A 7130-nucleotide genomic window follows, 5' to 3' on the forward strand; every position below is an offset into this window, starting at 1 on the left:
GAGCCACAACTACTGAGCCTGCGCGTCTGGAGCCTGTGCTCCGCAGCAAGAGAGGCCGCGATAGTGAGAGGCCCGCGCACCGCGATGAAGAGTGGCCCCCGCTCGCCGCAACTAGAGAAAGCCCTCGCACAGAAACGAAGACCCAACACAGCCATAAATAAATAAATAAATTTATAAAAAAAAAAAATATCACCTTTCAGATCTTCTTGAATGAAATACATCTTACATTTCAACGGAGTGCCCATAAAGTTTCACCAGACAACACTTAGCCTTACCACCTGTGGTAAGCTCTGATTATTTTCTTATTCTATTTCACTTTTTAAAAATTTCGGTCTTAGGGACTTCCCTGGTGGCGCAGTGGTTAAGAATCTGCCTGCCAATGCAGGGGACACAGGTTTGTTGATCCCTGGTCTGGGAAGATCCCACATGCCGTGGAGCAACTAAGCCCATGTGCCACAACTACTGAGCCTGCGCTCTAGAGCCCGTGAGCCACAACTACCGAAGCCTGCATGCCTAGAGCCCGTGCTCCACAACAAGAGAAACCACCACAACAAGAAGCCTGCGCACCGCAACAAAGAGTAGCCCCTGCTCACCGCAACTAGGGGAAGCCCGCATGCAGCAACGAAGACCCAACACAGCCAAAATAAAATAAATAAATAATTAATTTTTAAAAAAAGGTAAAAAAATCTTAAAAAATTTTTGGTCATACCACACTTTTTTTTTAATGACCCACTTTGGCATCCATGATTTTTTTTTAATTAATTTAAAAATAAATTGGAACAAAAAGACAATAAGCCCTCCTTTCCTTGACCCTTCGTAGAAATCCCTTCAGGCCAAAAGGCCACATTCTGTACAGACACACCTCCTTTTATTGCAGTTCGCAGATACTGCAGGGGTTTTTTCAGTTTTGGGGTTTTTTTTTTACAAATTGAAGGTTTGTGGCAACGCTGCATTGTCAGATGATGGTAAGCATTTAAAGTATTTATTTTTTATTTTTTATTTTTTTAATGCTATTCTTGTCTGCTTACATTCTTTTTATGTATGTATGTATGTATGTATGGCTTTGTTGGGTCTTCGTTTCTGTGCGAGGGCTTTCTCTAGTTCTGGCAAGCAGGGGCCACTCTTCATCGCGGTGCGGGGGCCACTCTTCATCACGGTGCGTGGGCCTCTCACTATCGCAGCCTCTCGTTGCCGAGCACAGGCTCCAGACACGCAGGCTCAGTAATTATGGCTCACGGGCTGAGTTGCTCCGCGGCATGTGGGATCTTCCCAGACCAGGGCTCGAACCCGCGTCCCCTGCATTGGCAGGCAGATTCTCAACCACTGCGCCACCAGGGAAGCCCTAAAGTATTTTTAAATTAAGGTATATACATTGTTTTTTTAGACACAATGCGATTGCACACTTAATAGACTATAGTGTAGACATAACTTATATATGCACCAGGAAATCAAAAAATTCATGTGACTTTATTGTGATACTTGCTTTGTTGTGGTAGTCTGAAACTGAACACACAATATCTTAGAGGGATGACTGTACATTGGGGGAAAGGCTTGTGTCCATTAGGGTTTAGAAATCGATTCCAGAAGCAATTGGCTAAATACCTCATCCAATTCCCCCCAGCCTCTCTGGTCCATGGTAGACGTTGCTCGTGGATTCTGGCATTCTCCCCGCCAAGCCTTCCAGGCAGCCTGGTGCTCCAGGCCCTCACTGTGGTTGACTCAGAGTTGGTGAACAGGTGCCATATCCCAGACAAATTGGGACACCCGCCCCCCCCCCCGCCTCCCCGGTGCTCCTCAAGAGCCTGTGGTCCAGGGAAAGAGGGCCTAGACGTTGGGAAGAGACTCTCCGCCTACCACCCGCCTCCAGGTGTGCAACAGCAAGCAGGTCACTTAACTCCTTTGAACCTCTGGTTTCCTCACCTGTAAGGTGGGTGGATGTGAGGGTCACATGAGATCATAGATGTCAGGTTGCCCATGGGAAGTGGTGGCCACCTCTGCCCACCTACCTGTGTCCTCGTTCCTCCTTAGTAGTCGGTGGTTCTTCCCTACACCCACCCTGCCACCCCACGAGCAACTCTCAGGTCCACTCATGTATCCCTTTGGATTCAGGAACCTCAGACCCACTGATGCCTCTGGCCTTTCTCTACCTGCTTGAACAAGAGTTGTCTCTCCTTCATGTGAAGGAAAAAAGTAGTGTGTTTGGATTTGAAAAGAAACTGTTGGGAATCACTTCACTTTTTTCGTTGTTTTTTTTTTGCCGTGCCATGTGACATGTGGGATATTAGTTCCCTGACCAGGGATCGAATTTGCGCCCCCCGTATTGGAAGCTCAGAGTCTTAACCACTGGACCACCAGGGAAGTCTGGGAATCACTTTTAAATAATTCTACTGCAGTAGGAAGATCATGAAGTGAATTCTCCTAACACCGTCAAGGCCAGTCGAGTTTTCGCAGGTTTTTCATAGTGTACCTTTATATGTTTCTGATGCAGAAGTTATCTCTGTGACTCACTTCTGCCAGAATTTGCCCTGTTCTGTCTTGTGGTTTGGGAGGCCCCGTGGCTCCACTTGCTCCTGGCAGATTGACAGCATGGGGCCTTGCGGCGCTCCTTGTCTACCAGTGGTGTCTGTCTCCCTTCTGTACTTTTCCGGGTTATGATGCTGCTCTTCCAGTCTGGTCAGCCACCTCCTGCCACGCCACTATGGCCCTTGAAACTAAACTGCCATGTTTTCCACTTTCTAGACCATTTAAAGGCTGACGTCGGTCCTCTTTTCGTTGCAAAAGCTGCCTAACAATAGGCCAGTAGCCAAGGTGTTCAATGGACATTTCATGGCCTTTGTCATCCTCAGAGGTGGAATGGACTTCTAAAAAATCAACTCAACAAAGATCTCTACCTCTTCCTGGTCCATACACTTTAGTAAGGTAGTTTGGTCACTGAATGTGTTTGTCACCAGAAAGGATTTATCTCTATCTCCTGGGTAAAGATCAGGTCAAAGGGGTTGGGAGTTATATAGACTATTTCGAAAATTTGGAATTCTACCCTCATCATTCCTGTGTATGATGCATCTTTCTTCCCCCTAACAGCAAGCCCAGGTTCGCCTGGTTGGTGCACCCTCTGGGTGGCAGCTGACCAAAGGGGGCCTCAGGAATTAATTCTGGTTCAGCCTCCGAGATTCTTTCTTGGATGACTAGTCCCAGGTCATGAAAACAATGACCACTTGGTCACTGAGTGCCCTGCCTGCCACGTCTCCCTACAGTGGCCCACGTGGTCTCTGTAAATTTGTAAAAATGCTTGTTCCATTCACATCTGACCTTTCCAAACTAAAGGTCTGGGTATGAGTAGGTGATGATAGAAGAGGTAAAACTGTACCTTCTGGGATGGGAGTCACACTGATTTCGTGTCCTCGGAGGGAGAATAACGACCTGGCACCTGGCAAGGGAACACCTCAGACCCCAGGAGGTGGGGGGGAAGGAGCGGTGTAATCAGTGCTCTTTCTGTCCTCTAGATCCAACACTGCAGCCTGCCAATCCATCACCTGGTCCGCCTGAGCCCTGCAGCAGGCAATGTGACACATAGACCCAGCCACTCCTGAACCATTCTGCTATACCCGATGCCAACAGCAGCAACGCCTGAATGTGGGCCCCACCCATAGACGTTTACAAACACATGGACCTGCTCAGCCTTGTTCTAATCTGGCTGATAACAAAAGCACACACTTCTGATGCCAAGCAGCTCCAGGCTATGCCATGTATGGCAATTGAGGCTGCAGCTACTCATGGCACTGCCCATGTGGCTTAACCAAACCAGTGCAGTGGTGTTCCAAGTCAAGTTTAATAACAAATCCTGAACTGGAGTGTCTTGTGCCCAGTACTCTGCGTGTTTGCATGTGGGAAAGAATGAGTCACGATGTCTCTCCATTGGGCATGAGGACCTGCTCTGGGGCCTTGTAATTATTGGCAGTGACACCAAAGATCAACAGGTCAGTCTGAACTCCCTTGTGGGGTTCCTAATGGATAAGAGACTAGCCTTTGATTACATCCTGGCTGTCTGAAATAAGCCCTGCTTGGTCACAGCTTGATGAGTCCAGGACACTGGATGGCAGGTTGGCCTCATCAACAGCAGTCACTGCTACTTGGAGTCCTGCTGACAGTAATTAAATGCCGTATGAGACAAACTGAATTTGGTCCCAGCCTCAGTCAAGTTAATCCATCAGAGCAGCTGACAGAATGGCATACGCATGTGAAAATTCATCAGAAGCCAAGAGAGGTGCATTGTTTGGAAAGACAGCCCTCCACAGGGGTCTCCTGCTTCTGCGTGTCTTGCTGGGTGTTCCAAGAACGCACAACCCTGACAGCTGTTTACCTGGGCCATTCTCAAGGCTGGGTCTGCAGTGAGAGCACCTTGAGGGATGAGGTGAGGTGAGGTAATGGCTCCCTCTGGGACAAAGAGCAGGCTTGCCTCCTGTCTACTATAAAGCGGTGTGTACGCCACGCCCAGCATCCCTCTGTTGTAATGCTACCAGTCCCCGCATGTGCAGTGTCCATCTGGACCTCCGCTTTGCCCCCACGGGGCAGAGGAGGCCAACACACAGGTCGATGCTTATGCTGCTGCCGTAACAAAGCCTTTTGTCTCTGACTCAGGAGTCTCAAGGCTCCTGCCAGCGCTTTGGAAACAGTTACAAGGCTAATTTTAATTTATTAGCTTGTAAATAGAATAAAATCAAGTCCCAAACACAACAGTCAGAGGGGTGAGGCCAAGCTTGGGTTTCCCTAGCTGGGCTGTCAGCCCCTTGGCACCTCCTGAAGGAGGCTCTGTTGAGATTTTCTAATTATTAGTATTCCAGAACATCCAGGGCCAGTGCAGCGTTTCTGTCTTGTGGGAAAAGAAACTGAGTCCCTGCATACTGTGTGCTTAAGGTCATCCATCTCCTGGGATGTGGTTAGGTTCAAAGAAAACACTCCAGAACAGGGATTATGATGTTTGTAGGACTGGGGCACTCTGGCCATGTAAGCTTCAGGAAGAAGACGAAGCCAGGCCTTCAGCAGTTTCTCTTCCAACTAGCTACGTCAGTCCACAGACGTGCAGGAGCACCGGACCCCCATGGAGGACTGTCTCTTCCAGCACTCCGCTCCTTGGTCCTATACCCCTAGAGTTGGCATCCAGAACTCTCTTCCTAAACTGCAGTAATTAAGTAAAAACTTCAGGGTTGGAGTGACCCTCTGAAGCATGTCTGCTGGTGAAATGCTGGAGAAAAGGTAAGCTGATCTTAGCAGTGAATGACATGGGGATTGCAGGCCAGTTGGGAACACAAGTCTCTTTTTCCTACAAAGGAGAAGGCATTGCTTATACCCATAGGACCAAGTCATTTTAGGCAGAAATAATGAGGAAACAAGCAGGGGAGGGCAGTGCCATTAGATACCAGGAGCAGGCAGGGCCTGGGGAAGACAGGCATCAGCTACTGTCTCTGCTTCCATTAGCCATGGAAGATGAGAACTGAATGGCAGGGAACTCACTTTTAAAGAGCAGATGGACACGCCCTTGTCGTAGGAGGGCCCTTGTCTCACCTACGTTTTTCATCCAAGTATTTATGTCCACCTTCCCAGCTTTAATCTCGCCTCCATTTGTAAACCTTCCGGAGTAGGGGAGTAAGGGAGGGACACTTGCTGCCGACAGGCAGTAGTGATGATAGGCTCCCGTGTCCCATTTCCCTTTCTTCCTTTCAGTAATAGAAGCCCCCAGGCTTTAGTGGGTCTGTGGCTGCCCAGCTAGAAACTCGCTGTTTCCCTGTCTCCCTTGCAGCTGGATGTGACCAGGTGTCTAAATCCCGACTGAAGGGACGTGTGCTGCCTCCAGGTCGGGTCCTTAAAAGGAAGTGGTGTGCCCTCCACTTGCCCTTTTCCTTCCTGAGAACCCGATGGTGGGGGCCAGCCTCCCCACAGGCCCAGGGGCGACATCCTGGAGGAATGCAGAGCACCCAGACAGAGGGAGCCCGGTCCCTGGATGGTCGTGCAGAGTCACCCACTCACCTGCTCTGGACTCCCACCAGCTCAGGTTTTCGTGGGAGAGAAAAGTGAAGCTCTCTTGTTAAGCCTCTGTCTTCAGAGTCTCTGAAAGCTGCCACATCCTAAATATAATATAGGAGCGAATAACTGGGGGTCTGAAGGACCAGGCCGAGGTCTCCCTGGACCCATTCACTCACTCACCCCACAATTTTATTTAGCACAGCAGTGAAGAGCTACTACTTCCTCTTGAGTCTGGAAGGTCTCACACTGCTGTCCCACAACCTGCTAGCCCAGTGTCCTACTGTACCTTTTAGGGCTCAACTACATATAACATGGGGATCCTATTGCCAGTTTCTTAAGGAATCATGAGACTGTGTTTGTGAATCATAATAAAAACTAACATTTATCAAGTATCTATTTACCTTGTCCCAGGCACGCTCTGTGCAAAACCATTTACCTTATGAGGTAAGTTCCATTTGACAGAGGAGGACAATGAGGGCCAGACTGACTAACTTAATGGTCCACAGAACAGTAAGGGGTAGAGCAGGGATTCACCTGTAAGCAGACTGACCTCCAGAACCCAAACTCGTAGCCACTCTAAGCTTGCTCTAACCTGCCGTTACCACACTGCCCGGCATCAGGTAACCTAATTCACCAAGTGATAGGGAGCACCAACTCTGAGTCACACCGTTCCAGGCGCTGAGCAAAGCAACGAAGCTCCCACCCTCCTGAATTTATGTTCTGCCAGGAGAGACAGGCACTTTCACTCATATCCTGCACACGGTTGTCGGCAAAGCCGCAATCACTGTTCACCTCCTCTTCTCAAAGACCAAAAATCTTTGATTTACAAGACCACCACCCACCCCAACCATCCCTCCTCTTCTACCTCTCTCCCTCCAGCTCTTCAGATACACAGGTACATTCCTGCCTCAGGGCCTTTGCACTTGCTACTCCCTCTGCCTAGATAGGCCTCCATGTGCTTGCATGGCTTGTTTTCTCACCTTCAGATCTGTACTCAAAAAAGACTTCAGTGAGGCTTCCCTGGTAACTCTATCTGAAATCCAGCATCTCCCAAACATACTACATAGTTATTCCCTGGTCCCCCTTCTTGCTGTAGTTCTCTTCTTAAC

This window comes from Balaenoptera acutorostrata, chromosome 19 (genome assembly GCF_949987535.1).
Source record: "Balaenoptera acutorostrata chromosome 19, mBalAcu1.1, whole genome shotgun sequence".
Lineage (NCBI taxonomy): Eukaryota > Metazoa > Chordata > Mammalia > Artiodactyla > Balaenopteridae > Balaenoptera > Balaenoptera acutorostrata.